The following is a 14,838-nucleotide window of genomic DNA, read 5'->3' as shown; positions in this document are numbered from 1 at the left end:
ACTGTATAATCCTGAGCAGAGAAATGGTGGCTGACCTTTAGAAGAAGGGAAGAGGCATGAGCAGAGCGAAGCCTCTAGAAGTAGGTAGGTGGATAGATCAATAGAAATGGAAGGGCATAGGCTCTTAAGCTGGACTTGCAGGTTTGGGTCCTGCTGCTCACCTCCCTAGAGGTATGACCTTGGGAAAGGTACTTACCTTTCTGTGTCTCAGTGAACTCATCTGTGAAATGGGGTTAATGATAATAGCATCTGACTCATCACATTACTGAGGACTGAATATGAGAAAGTTTAGAAAAAGGAACCTGTTTAAAGCAATGCCTGATATATAGCAAGTGTCAAGAAAATGTGAACTCTTATTACAAGTGAATTAACGTATCTAAGTAAAGCTGACAAGAGCAAACAACACTGAGGCCTAGAAGGGTTTGCCGTTTGTGTAGTCTCAAGATGACTCTTGAAAGAATATCTGTGATGCATCTCCACTTCTGGACAGTCAGAGGGAGGATGTAGGAGGGGTATATTATTCCATTTCCATAATGCTGTAAAGAACTGTGAACGGCTGGATAATTTACAAAGAAAAGAGAGGTTTAATTGACTCACAGTTCAGCATGGCTGGGGAGGCCTCAGGAAACTTACAATCATGGTGGAAGGGGAAGAGGAGTCAAGGCACTTTCTCCATAAGGTGGCATAAAGGAGAAATGCCAAGCAAAGCGGGGAAGAACCCCTTATAAAAACATCAGATCTCATGATAACTCACTCACTATCATGAGAAGAGCATGGGGGAAACCGCCCCCATGATTCTATTACCTCCACCTGGTCTTTCCCTTAACACAAGGGAATTACGGGAATTATGGAGGTTATAGGGATTCTAATTCAAGATGAGATTTTGGGTGGGGACACAGCCAAACCATATCAAGGGGGGACATGGAGTCTGCCTCCAGGGACTTTGCCTGCCTGAGAGGAAGGGTCAAGTGCAGCCCAGGTGGAGAGGATAAGGTGTCGAAGTTTTTTTAGCATACTCTAGACTGGTGTAAAATGGAGCCGAAATCCTGGCATTCATAACAGTATGTTATTTAGAGTGGAAAGGGGCCTTTGCCAGCCTTTAATCCAGCTTCTTCTTGTTTTCTATTTTAGAGCTGAGGAGATAGACTCAGAGGTGCTAAGGGACTTGTGCAGAGACACAAAGCTTGTGGACGGTCACAGGCAGCATGTGGGCCCTGGGTATCTCCTCTCCCAGAGCACACGATTCTTGAGCTGAACCTCAGATTTTCCCTCCTCCATTACCAACCCCATGGGCTTGAGGGCACCTGCACCACAGGTGCAGAGGCAGTTCCCACAAGGCCTAAGGACCGTATGCCTAATGAAGACATGGTGCTTGAAAAGTCAGTGATCTTTCCCTCCTCAACTAATTATGAATATCAGAAAAACTTAAGTACAGTCCTGGCTAGAAATCAAAAATAAATCCATTTTCCTGATGCTTCTTCCCTCTGGGTTATTTTATTTTTGAGATGCATTTGGTTACTGAGCAAGAGATAGACAAACAGAAAGACTTTCTTCTCTTCCATGAAGGCCCTTCCTGCTTTAATTCTCAAACTTGGTAGTGAATTCTTAGTGGGTGGGTTCTGAGAGGGGGCGTTGCTGTGGTTAGGTAGGAGGGAGACACATGGTTTGGAGTGTGCGTGTTGGGGGTGATCCTGCGTGGCTGGGTGAGGAGGACAAGTCTCTGGGCCACGTTGCAGGGCGGATCCTTAGGCTGAGATGACTCTCCTGGTCCCCAGGTTGAACCTCAGATTCCTCCTTCACCACCAGCCCCACAGGCTTTGGGGCCCTGGCACCACAGTGTGCGGAGGTGGTCCCCCCGAGGCCTGAGGACCACATTCCTAAATTAAGGCTCAAGCTGCGTGGGAAGGACGAGGGCTGCCTGGAAGGATAGCTCTGCATTTCTGAACAGCTCTTCTGCAGCTGCAATCCCCTGCAAGGCTGCCCTTTGATCAGCCACCTCTCGCGGCAAGGGCGTGGGACAGGTGGGCCCTCTACACATCAGCCCCTGTCCCTCTCTGTCTTCATTCTGACCTTCTTGGTTATTCTGACCTTCTTGGTTATCTGACCTTCTTGGTTATTTGATTTTTGCTTCTCTCCCTCTCCTTTTCATGCTTATTTTTGCCCTTAATATGGGATGCTCCTCAATATTAGGACTGCGGAATTGGTTTTCTGTGATGGGGTTCCCCAAGCACCAAAAAAGAGGTCACAAAGATACTCAGAAGAGGCAAATGTGTGATTCCAGAATGTAGGGCTTTATAGGAAAAAAGAACGAGGGTGGCTGAAGTCCTTGAGTGCAAAGATGAATGCCTTCATATATAAATTAAATTACATTAAAAATAAAATAAATTTTAAATGTTACATTGAAATAGTTACATTTCTATGTAACTAAAATGTGACTACTTTAAAATTCATGGATATATATTAATAAAAATTTTTAAGACAATAACGATAGACTACAGGTGACCAGAGTGTGAATAGGATTTTCTGTACCTGAAAATTGCAAGAAAAATAAAAAGCAATTACACATGGAATACCCATTTAGCATGCTTTCTGCCCCGAAAGTCCAGGAGCTTCCCCGTCTGAGGCTTGGAGGAGGTGTTCACAAATGCTGCTTGTAGAAATTAACATTGTTCTTTACCAGGTATTTCTAGTTCTCTGCCCTCTGGTAAGACTGTATTTTTTTATTTTTTTAGTTTTTTTGAAACAGAGTCTCACTTTGTCACCCAGGCTGGTGGGCAGTGGTGTCATCTTGGCTCACTGCAGCCTTGATCTCCAGGTTCAAGCGATCCTCCTGTCTTAGTCCCCCAAGTAGCTGGGACTACATGTGTATGCCACCACACCCGGCTAATTTTTGCATATTTTGTAGACACGGGTTTCTCCATGTTGCCCAGGCTGGTCTCCAACTCCTGGGCTCAAGTGATCTGCTCACCTTGGCCTCCCAAAGTGCTGGGATTACAGGCATGAGCCACCATGCCAGGCCAGATTGTATTTTTTAACCTTTAGGTGCGGCCATGTGATGGGTGTTTGCCAATGACAAGCAAGCAAAAGTGAGATGTGTTACACCTGGGTGGGAGCTTTGAGGGCTGGTGAGCAATTTGCCAAATCTTCCCCCTGCAATCATGGTCATGAATCTGACAGGGGCTGCCCTATCAGCCTGGTCCTGGAGGGAAGACAGCATGGAGCACAGCCATTAATGGGCAGCCAACCTAAGCGGGAAGCAAAAATCGGTGGCTTTAGGTCACTGAGATGTTGCATTATTTGTTACACAGCACAACCTCTTTTATTCAGACTGATACAAAATACTATGATGTTTGTGTAGACACAAGACTCTTGTTTTATGTGTCTGGTTCTTCACCATATATCTGTCACCTTTTTGATTTCCCTCTGCTCTACCTTCTAGAGAGCATTGCCTGTTCATGGTCTGGAGGCCCTCAACACAAATTTTCCTCCTTTCTGTAGCATTTCAGGGAAAACAGGCTGCAGGATGAGAGTGTATTTTGCTTCCTTTCCATCCCAAGATCTCATTGCAAAAAAATCTCTACTCTGGCTTTGGCCCCAATCCCCTCACTGCTATTGTGTCAGTATGTTTTGTGAGTGTCCTCCCCTCTACACACTTGACCCACAGCATTGTTGAAAGTAAGTATGGAGAAGTAAAGGTGAATGGATTATAATTTCCTTAGATGGAAGTTTGAGGTTGCAAAGGGATTACCATAGTTTGGTTTCTTCTCCTCTCCTCTCCTCTCTTCTCTTCTCTTCTCTTCTCTTCTCTTCTCTTCTCTTCTCTTCTCTTCTCTTCTTCTTCTCTTCTTCTTCTCTTTCTCTTCTTTCTCTTCGCCTTTTTCTTTTTTTCCCTCCTTCCCTTCCCTTCCCTTCCCTTCTCTTTCTTTCTTTTTTTTTTGAGACAGAATCTAGCTCTGTTGACCAGGCTGGAGTGCAGTGGCACGATCTCAGCTCACTGAAACCTTCGTCTCCCGGGTTCAAGCCATTCTTCTGCCTCAGCCCCCTGCGTAGCTGGGACTACAGGTGCCCACCACCATGCCTGGCTAATTTTTTGTATTTTCAGTAGAGACAGGATTTCACCGTGTTAGCCAGGATGGTCTCAATCTCTTGACCTTGTGATCCGCCCACCTCAGTCTCCCAAAGTGCTGGGATTACAGGTGTGAGCCACCACGCCCAGCCTGTACCACTCAATTTAAGTAGATACTTGCTTCTTCTTGAAATCATGTTTGAAATCACCTCGGCCTCCTGGGATTACCACAGCTTCTTAATTTCCTAGAGATATAAATTTTTCAGGGACCTGTTGTTTCCAGAGTTAAGTTTATTAATGCACCTTTTAACCAATCAATGTTGTTCTGGTTGAATCATGGATATAGAGAGTCAGCACCAACAATTCAGTAGGTTTTGTGCCAACATTGGGGCACTTTAGTGAGAGGGCACCATGGGTTCCAGAGATAGTGTTCTAGCTGGGGTCCTCCTGAAATCAGAAGGAGCTGGGATGAGGACTTCTACCTAGATGGTTTATTTGGCAGGTTATCAAGGAGTGAGGAAGCAGAGAAGAAGGGAACACCAGTGCCAGGTGTGTTATTGAGGATGCTGCTGTAGGCTGTGGAGTGTGGTTTCTCCAGGGCTGTCTGCAAAACACTCAGGATGCTGCTGGTAAGTGTCAGCAGGGAGGGAAGGAGGCTTTTGGTTCCCACCTTGCCTCCTTAATTGAGGGCAGCCCCAGGGCTGCTTACACCCCTATAGGTCTGATCTATGCTTGTACATATAGGCTGGAGGAACATCACTGTAGGAGCAGTGCCTTCCAATGGCAGAGAAAGCAGGGCCATGTTGTGCATGTTTGAGGTAAGATGCTACTAGCACCAGGGGAGCAGAAGCCTCCCAGAAACATCCACACCAGTGGCAACCATCGTCAAAGGTGAGGCAGAGAATGACAGTCACAGTCACAGTGACAGTCATGTCTGCTTCCACATTGTGATGTGATTTGCAACAAAACGTGTGTGCCCAGTAGTATTGAACATGCTTGTATTCCTGGAAAAGCAAGCTGACTGTCAGTTCTGTTGCCAATGTGCGTGGATATGGGTGAGGTGATGTGGGATGTGGGTGAGGTGGTGCGTGCTATCTAGAAGGCGGCAAATCTACCTTACCTTTCATAAGGAAGTCATCAGATCCTGAATGTTTATAACTGGAGAAACTGAGGGAATGCAATAAACTTTCCAGGCACTATGTGCTTGGCACTTACCTGAGGACAACCCTGCTCCCATTTGGCCTGGCTTTAGGGTCCCTTCCTCCTCCATGGTCCCTTTAGGCCGTGTTGTGCGCCAGTATGACCTGCACATGAACTCCAGAGGAAAGGCCTGCCCAGGATGTTGCTGCTGTTCTGGTACAGAAACAATTGGATGCCCTTAAACGCACATGCCTTCCCATGTAATGTCTTGGCAACACGGAAATGAGCGCTCAGAATTGCCGCTGGCAGGAGTGCTGCTGGGTTCGTGTTTCTTTATGCAATGTGCCATCTGTAGGAGAGAAATTGATTTTTTAAAATAAACGGGCTTTGTGTAAAATGTATACATATGTATGGTGCCATTATTAGGCTTTGCAAATGCCTTTCTCCCACTGAAGAATTGCCAGCGCGCAGGGCTCCTCTGCTGTGGATACGCAGGCACTCACAACTGCGGTTTGCATGAGGAAGGAGGCAGGAGGTTTGTGACCCCTTTCACAACCTTCTGAACCCATGAGCCTCAGAGAAGGGAGGGCGCTGGGTGGCCATCTTACCTGAGAGGCATTTAATGGAGCTTTTTCAGTCAGGGAAAGAGCAGTGAATGCTGTTCTGCTCTTGGACAAAGGCAGACATAACCTGGAACATCGATACTGATATGGGCAGTGGGCTGGGTGCAGTGGTTCATGCCTGTAATCCCAGCAGCTTGGGAGGCTGAGGTGGGAGGATCACTTGATGTCAGGGGTTCGAGACTAGCCTGACCAACATGGTGAAACCTCATATCTATTAAAAATACAAAAATTAGCTGGTCATGGTGCCACATGCCTGTAATCCCAGCTACTTGGGAGGCTGAGGCAGGAGAATCGCTTGAACCTGGGAGGCAGAGGTTGCAGTGAGCCAAGATCATGCCACTGCACTCCAGCCTGGGCAACAGATACATATGTATCTATAGATATAGATATAGATATAGGCACTTGGGGCATCTGGGATCAAAACAGAAATGATACCTTAATATATTGGGGTCTTCATTGACCACAACCACAACATGGGTTATTAGCATGATGTGGCTGCTTACAAAAGTGGAGTAGCAGAATTCTAAGATGACCCCTGTGATGGTGACTTTCATGTGTCCACTCAGCTAGGCTATATAGTAGTCATTTAATTGAAACCTAATCCAGGTGCACTGGGCAGGTATTTTGCAGACGCAGTTGACTTTAAGGAATACAGATTACCCTCGATAATGAGGGTGGGCCTCATCCAATTCCTTGCAGGCCGTAAAAGCAAACACTGAGGTTTCCCAGAAAGAAAGAAATTCTGTCTCAAGACTTCAGCATCAACTCCTGCCTGAGTTCCTAGCCTGCTACCAAGCCCTGCAGACTTCAGATTTGCCAGGCCCATAGTCATGTGAGCCAATTCCTTAAAATAAATCTCTCAACATCTATATATCTATACATAGAAAAATAGATTGTCTTAATAGATATATCTAAATCTGTGTCTCTCTATATAATCCACACTCATTACTTCAAATCACTTTCCCTGAATATTTCCAGCCCAGACATCTATCTGATGCTCTTAATCAGTGGTCAGCACGCAGTGGCCCTCTAGCCAAACCCAGCCTGTCACCACCTTGGTAAATCAGTTTTGCTTGAACACACCCACATCCAGTGGTTTACACATCATCTGTGACTGCTTTCTAGCTACAACAGTGGAGATGAGTAGTTGTAGCAAGGATCGTACAACCCACAAAACCAAAAACATCCTCTCCTTGGCCATTTTCACAGTTTGCTGACCTCTATTCTAGACCCAAATATCCAACTTCTCTGTGCAATTTACATGGCCTTCCCATAAGACCACAAACCTGTATAAGACCAACTAGCTTCTTTCTCTTTCTTTGTCTCAGGGACAGCATCTCCCTCCACCATTTGTCCAGACCTGAAGCCCTAGAGTTATCTTTGACTTTCTCTGCATCTCCCCACAACCCAACACCCAATACTACATACAGTCCAACAAATCCAGTCTCCTGAGTAGCCAGTCCTTGGATATCTTCCCAAGCACCCTGCACTCTCCCTAGGTCCTCTCTAGCTGCCTGTTACAGCCTTCACAATATCTTCTGGCTCCTTCTCCAGCCTGGTCCCCTCTCGTACTGCCATCAGAGGCTCTTCCTGGAAACAAAACAAAACAAAACAAAACAACCAAGAGGATCTTCTTGTCTCATTACAAAAGACTTTGATGAGATACAGTTTAGAAGTTTAGCTTCTCATTGTCCTCTCCGAGGCCATCCCTTCCTGGTCTCTCCTTCCTGCTAGAGATCCTCCCCAACCCTGTCCAGCACAGCCCTGTGTTCAGCTTTGGCCATTCTCTCTCCATTTCCAGGATCTGCCATGTTCCTGCTGAACTCCGAGATTTGCACATCCTGCTTCCTCCCTGTGTTCTGCTCTCAGCTCTCGCTTTGTGGGTGGACTCCAAGGGAACATCAGTCTCTCTGGGGATATCGATTTCTTTCTCTGGGGAACTTCCCATGTTCCTCTAGGTTTGGTTCCTGTCTTGGGCTTTTCTTGTCAAAGATTTTACACCCCATGTTGTAACTTCCAGTTCTCTGCCTGTGTCCTCCCGTAGTGCATCATCTCCACCAGGGCGGGGTTTATCGGTTTGCTTGCTCTGGTATCTACGGTCATTTTTTGAGCAAATGAAAGGGTGAGCAGATAGGGGTTCGTCCTGCCCAGCTTCTGAGAGGCAGAGGGAAGGACCATTTCCATATTACCAAAGCACGGAGGAGCTCAGTTGTTCTCCAAGGGAGGAGGTGACAGGACAATAGTGAAGTAGACAGACATGTGGCTTCTATGCCTGGGGAGAGGCCAAGTAAGATGGGAGAGCTCCCTCTTCCTCCTCCCACTCTGGAATCTTCAGGAGCAGAGGCTCCTGTTTTTTTTATCAGATTGATAATCTCTTTGGTCTCCTCCCCTCCTCTTCCCTCCCCTTCATCTTCTCTTCTTCCCCGCTTCTCATTTCCCTCTTCTTTCTCTCCACTCCATCTCTCCCTTCTCCCTGTCCTCCTCTGATTTTCCCATTTCCCATTTCCTTCCGTTTGTTTCTCACCTCTCTTCTTATTTCTTGTCTTCTTCCCCTCTTCCTTTCCCTCTTCTATTCTCTCTTTCCTCTTCTACCTCTCCCACAGGTGGCCAGTGCTGAAACATGTCATCCCACTACTATGTAACCTTTAGCAGTTTTGTCTGCTTTAAACAATTTTAACCCAAGTTAATAACCTTGTGTCACATTTATGTTGAGCCCTCGCATATGGCAGGCGTGTGCTGAGCCATTGACATGCTGACATGTGTTGCCTAATGACATTCACAGTATTCCTTTGACGTGGATATTATTATTTACAGATGAGCAAATTGCATCACCTGTGATTCAGTAGGTGCAAGACTCTGTGGAGAATGAAAATAAATGATTTAATACACGATCTACGGCTTTTGTAGCACTCCATTGGTGTCCAAGGTAGATTCTAAGAAGGGGTGCATGCCTTAAGCATGTATCCTGCTGTGCCCTCTCCACCTTTTCTGCTGTTTGCTTTTTTCCTCACTCACATCATGGATCTTGCAGCTTTGACTGCTAGATTCTCATCAGAAAGCTCCAGCCCCAACTTCTGCACTAGATACTTTTGGGAATGCATTTTTTTTTTTAATGAGATAGGGCCTCACTCTGTTGCTCAGGCTAAAGTGCAGTGGTGCGATCTTGGCTCACTGCAACCTCCGCCCTGAGCTCAAGCGATCCCCTCTCCTCAGCATCCTAAGTAGCTGGGACCACAGATGTACGTCCCCACGCCCAGCTAAGATTTTGTAGTTTTGGTAGACACAGGGTTTCACCATGTTTCCCAGACTGCTCTTGAACTCCTGAGCTCAAGCGATCTGCCTACCTCGGCATCCCAAAATGTTGGGATTACAGGCGTTAGCCACTGCACCCAGCTGGGAATGCATATAATTTTCTCTCTAGTTTTGTGGAGTTTCTGTAAGACATCCCCATTCCTTTTTAGAATGGGGGTTATGACAGAATCAATAGATGAGTAAAACAGTCATCTAAGCACCCAGAGTGCAAGGCATGATGCGGACACTCTGGGCTGGGCTGGAGAGAAGTCCATGCCTGCCGCTTGTCAAAGTGTAAGCTGGTGGTCATTTCCCAGCTCCAAGCCCCATTTCTACAAGTTGCAGGGCACTGCTTCTCAGCAGATTGGTCAGAGGATTAAAGACCTGGTCAAGCCCCTGGTGCTATCTGTCATTTGATTGGTTTTCAGTTAACATAAGTGCCTCTTTAATAATTACTCTGTTATGGGTTTTCCTTGAGTCTTCTGTTGGCCAATTCCAGCTAATCAAAGGCACTGCTAACGTTTAAGTTAATGAAATCATGACCATATTGTAGCTTTTTACCCACTTGCCAACAAACACGTTATTGAGGACAAGCTGACTCTGGGCCATGCTGAGGTAAAAAGCAGCCTTGGGTTTACTCAGTGGATTCCCTCGTGACATCAGACAGATAGACTAAAGGAGCAATTAGCATTGGACACCTCTGCACGGTGCTGAGGATGGCTTTCAACAAGCCGGCAGCTGCTGCACTCCCATTAGTTAATGTCACCGTTCCTGCATTTATTCTGAATGATAATTGCAGTACGTACCAATGTGTATTTTTAACTGCTCCTCTTAAAAAAAAATGGAAAGAATGTCATTCTCTTTCTACAGAGGCTCAGCTGCAGCACTGTTGCCCCAATAAAGGAAAAGAAAAGAAAAAAAAATAACGTGGAACAATCCTGCCGTGGCCAGTGGCCAAGTGAGACCTCAGACTCTCAGCCTGAAGGGAAAATAATGTAGCCGTGTGTTTGGAACCCGTTTTAGCAGTGTGCAGTGTGTATGTGTAGGGCATGGTGTTTGTGAGGCCATACACATTCCAAGAATAATTGCTCTGGGTTGTTTACAGTGAATAGTGGTCTTCACACATATCCTCTTGGACCCCTGTGTTTTTTTTTTTTAATTTTTGTAAAGAATGAGGGAGGCTGAGCACGGTCGCTCATGCCTGTAATCCCAGCATTTTAGAAGGCCAAGGCAGGCAGATCACTTGAGGGTCAGGAGTTTGAGACCAGCCTGGCCAACGTGGTGAAACCCCATCATTACTAAAAGCACAAAAATTAGCTGGGTGTGGTGGCGGGTGCCTGTAATCCCAGCTACTCAGGAGGCTGAGGCAGGAGACTTGCTTAAACCTAGGAGGCAGAGGTTGCAGTGAGCAGAGATCATGCAACTGCACTCCATCCTGGGCAACAGAGTGAGACTCCATTTCAAAACAAAACAAAAAAAAGGAGTGAGTGAATTACAAGCTATAAGGAAAAGGCCATGAAACAGACAGCTAAAGTTTTGGTGATTTGTTTATTTTTATTTTTATATTACCTGAAAATTTGTATTTTGTAATATTTTTAGATTTATAGCAAAGTTGCAAACATACCCTTTACCTAGCTTACCCTAATGCTAACATTTTACATAACCATGGTGCAACTATGACAACTAAGAAATTAATACTGGTCTAGTACCCTGAGCTAACAGACTTCATTTTGTTGGTACCTATTATTTCACTGATGTCCTCTTCCTCAACGGGATCCAATTCAATCCAGAATTGCACATTGCATTTAGTTGTCATACCTATGCAGTCTCTTCTGATCCAAGGGCTTCTTAATCTTTTTCTTTGATTCTCTAAAGAGTTTCAAAGACTATTAGTCAAGTAGTTTGTAGAATGTCCTCCTGTTTGAACTGGTCTGATTAGATTGGGGTTATAGATTTTTTAGAAAAATATCATGGAGGTGAAGTGTTCTTCTGGTTGCGTGTAAATGGGTATGTGATAGTAAGCAAGATAACTTATCACTGGTGATGTTAACCTTAACCAATGTAGTGTCCACTTGGTTTCTATATTTTCATTTCTATATTACATTCTTTGGAAACAAGTTACTAAGTCTAGCCCAGAATCAAAAGGAAAGGAATTGAGCTCTGTCTCATGGATATGTATGTGATACACTATTTGGAATTCTTCTGAAAGGAAGATTTGGGGAGCCTGGCCTTAAAGATGGATCTGTCAGTATGTGATTTTGGGCCCATAACTCAACCTCTCTTAGTCTAAGATTTTTCTTCTAAAAAAAGAGAAGTTTCACAAAGATGCATTCCATGGTGTGGCCAGCTTGAATGCCCAGTGCTTAACCTGTTGTTAGGGTGACAGATTCTGAAATTAGAAAGGTGAAGCTTTAGATTTCAGGTCCACCACTTACACACATGCCTTTAGATAAGTTTCTTAAACTCTGTAACATTCAGGTGCCTTGTCTATAAAATGGAATGAAACTGATAGGGAGATATCACCCGTAAGGCACTTAGCACAGAACTTTGTGGGTAGGGACACACAAGTTCCAGCTGTTATTTTGACCAAATAGCAGCTCAGTTGTACACTAGTCTAAGGCAGTGTTTAATGGTATCCAATGACTGTATAGAATTAGTTCTCTTCTTATGATATTGAAAAGTATTTTAGGACTTTTTCCAGCCTTGCTGAAACATGGTATCTATAGTAGCAGCATGACAACACCAATCTTAGCTTAGCCTCTGACTTTTACACGATTACAGTTTTGGCAAAGTCAACAGAGCCCATCTTGAATGTCAGATGGAACACATGGCTTTGGGTCAGCCCAACCACTGAGCCACCGAACATTTTCATCGGTGCCTCAGTTTCTTCATCTGTCAAATAAGTGTGACTATTGTAGCTCCTAGCACAGTGACCACCACCTGGTGAAGATTCATTCCTGAGCTCAATAGCTGGCCCACCCGTTGTAAACTGCTTATTGCAGAAGAATAGGTGGGCACACAGCCATTAACTCTCAGAAGGCAGTGTTGTGCTGAGCCACTGTTAGCCTCAGTGGGAAAAGCACCAAGTTCAAGCAGCCGAAAAAAGGACCCAGAGCCAGCAAATGAGACATGGGGTTTCATTAGAGGCTTATGTATGGGAAAGGGAGTCCAGTGGTGGTGGACTGGGCAGGAGAACTGCCTTATGTACAGAAAAGATCCAGTGGCAGTGACTGGGAAAAGATAACCTCATGGCCCACTGGTGGTGAGCTGAGCAGGAAAACCACAACCACCCACAAATATTATGCAGTTTATATATGATTTTCACTTAACATCTGATATGGTTTGGGTCTGTGTCCCCACCCAAATCTCATTTTGATTTGTACTCCCATAATTCCTGCGTGTTGTGAGAGGGACCCAGTGGGAGATAATTGAATTCTGGGGGCAGTTTCTCCTATACTGTTCTCATGATAGGGAATGAATCTCACAAGATCTGATGGTCTGACAAGGGGAAACCCATTTCGCTTAGCTCTCATTCTCTCTCTTGCCACCACCATATAAGAAGTGCCTTCCGCCTTCCTCCATGATTATGAGGCCTCTCTAGCCATGTGAAACTATAAGTCCATTAAACCTCTTTCTTTTGTAAATTGCCCAGTCTTGGGTATGCCTTTATCAGCAATGTGAAAACAGACTAATATCCTCCCCATAATGACCTCTGCTTGGCAACCTTCATTTAACCCCAAACTCAAGGCCTTAATCTCCTGTATGGAACTGTGTTCCATGAGCTGGGGCAGTGTGGGGTCTCAGATATTTACCATAGATAAGAAACAAATGAATCTCCAGGTTAGTCACTTCCGGATTCCCTAGCTTGGAGCACCCATGCAAGTGCATCTGCCATGCAGGATCATTGTAAGGGTATGCTTAAAGGATTGCTATCAGATACATTTATCCTGCGAGTGCAAAGTCTCATGACACCCAAAGTGGATGAGATTATGATAGTGGTTTTATTACAGATAAAATAGTTGGTTTGCATAATAGAAACAGACAATGAGGGACTTCAAAGGTGATTATCATTTCCCTGTGAAAAAATAAAGGTACGAAGGTGACTAATGTTAGATAATTAATGGAAAAAAAGGAAATTATCTAATGAGAATGGTTAAGAGTCTCTATTTCACAAGTTATTCAGTAACAATCAGCTAATAACAAGAAGTGAAGCAACACAGGGAACACTCATGATAAATTGTTTGGTGTAAATAATAATAAGAACATGACATACGTATTAGTTCATACTTGCACTGCTATAAAGAAATACCTGAGTAATTTACAAAGAAAAGAGGTTTAATTGACTGATGGTTCTGCTAACTATACAGGAAGCATGACTGGGGAGGCCTCAGGAAACTAACAATCATGGCAGAAGGTGAAGGGGATGCAAGCGCATATTCCATGGCCAAAGCAGGAGGAAGAGAGGGGCTGGGAGGTGCTACACACCTGTAAACAACCAGATCTTCTAATAACTCACTGGTTGTCATGAGAACACCACCAAAGGGGAAATCCGCCCCCAAGACCCAATCACTTTCCACTGGGCCCCTCCTCCAACATTGAGGATTACAATTTTATTTATTGTTTGTTTATTTATTTATTTGAGACAGAGTCTTGCTCTGTTGCCCAGGCTGGAGTGCAGTGATGCAATCTCATCTCACTGTAGCCCCTGTCTTCTGGGTTCAAATGATTCTCCTGCCTCAGTCTCGTGAGTAGCTGGGATTAGGCACGCACCACCATGCCTAGCTAATTTTTGTATTTTTAGTGGAGACAGGGTTTCACCATGTTGGCCAGGCTGGTCTCAACCTCCTGACCTCAAGAGATCTGCCTGCCTCAGCCTCCCAAAGTGCTGGGATACAGGCATGAGCCACCATGCCCACTGAGTATTACAAGTTGACATGAGATTTGGGTGGGGACACAGATCCAAATCACATATCAACCTGCACACCTATAGGGAGACCCCCTGAAACTATTGCTACAGAATAAAATAAAAGGGGAGATGTAGGGAGACCCCTGAAACTATTGCTATGGAATAAAAGATGAAATGCTCCTGATTATTGTAAATACAAAATTGCATGCAGGATTGTGTAAAGACAATGCCAGGTTAGACTGCCAGAATGAGCCAACAGCACGTGATGTGCTTCACCCTTCAGAGAACCTGTGAACGGACATGCAGTCCGGGAGGTTTCACATCACCAAGATTCCTATCCCAGAAAAGCAAATGTTCATAGCTCTGGGAATGGAATACGACCCTCATGGAGAGCCTATAAACGGACGCATTGGGGGGCACCTGTCCATATGGATAAGATAGGGCTATAAATGCCCTCATCTAGCCACGGCTCTTCTAGGCCTCTTTAGGGTTAAGGCATACTCCCTTCTGACAATTTCTGGTCTAACCGATTGTCTAGCTTCACGTCCTGTTTCTATGGATTGTTTGTAACCAGCTTTTGCTGCAACTGTTACTGCTGATTAACATCTTGCTAATCATAGACTATGGAAAGACTGCATTTCTGTTTTAAGGCTCTGTTAGAAATTACTGATGCACACACTATATTGTAAATTCTTACCTCTGTATACTGTACTTCTGCATACAGATGTTATGTTAAAGAATTACTTCATCCCCATGTGACCATCTCACCGCATAATCAAATGTCCCTAACCCCCTGACTAACCTCCCCCCAC

General features: G+C 44.9%; 1 long non-coding RNA gene across 1 annotated transcript in view; it reads right to left on the bottom strand.

Moving 5' to 3' along the window:
- Positions 1-4,337: 4,337 nt before the first annotated feature.
- LOC108531625 (uncharacterized) overlaps positions 4,338-14,838 on the bottom strand; it is a 22,657-nt gene continuing 12,156 nt past the window's right edge. Inside the window, exons 3-4 of the long non-coding RNA XR_001886230.1 lie at positions 5,282-5,555; positions 4,338-4,513 (exon numbers count right to left, since the gene is read on the bottom strand). This is a non-coding gene — a long non-coding RNA (uncharacterized LOC108531625). The remainder of the gene's footprint in view (positions 4,514-5,281; positions 5,556-14,838) is intronic.

This window comes from Rhinopithecus bieti, unplaced genomic scaffold (genome assembly GCF_001698545.2).
Source record: "Rhinopithecus bieti isolate Rb0 unplaced genomic scaffold, ASM169854v2 scaffold_7212, whole genome shotgun sequence".
Taxonomy (NCBI): Eukaryota; Metazoa; Chordata; class Mammalia; order Primates; family Cercopithecidae; genus Rhinopithecus; species Rhinopithecus bieti.
The sequence above is the reverse complement of the archived record's forward strand: the minus strand, read 5'-3'. Positions and strand labels throughout refer to the sequence as shown.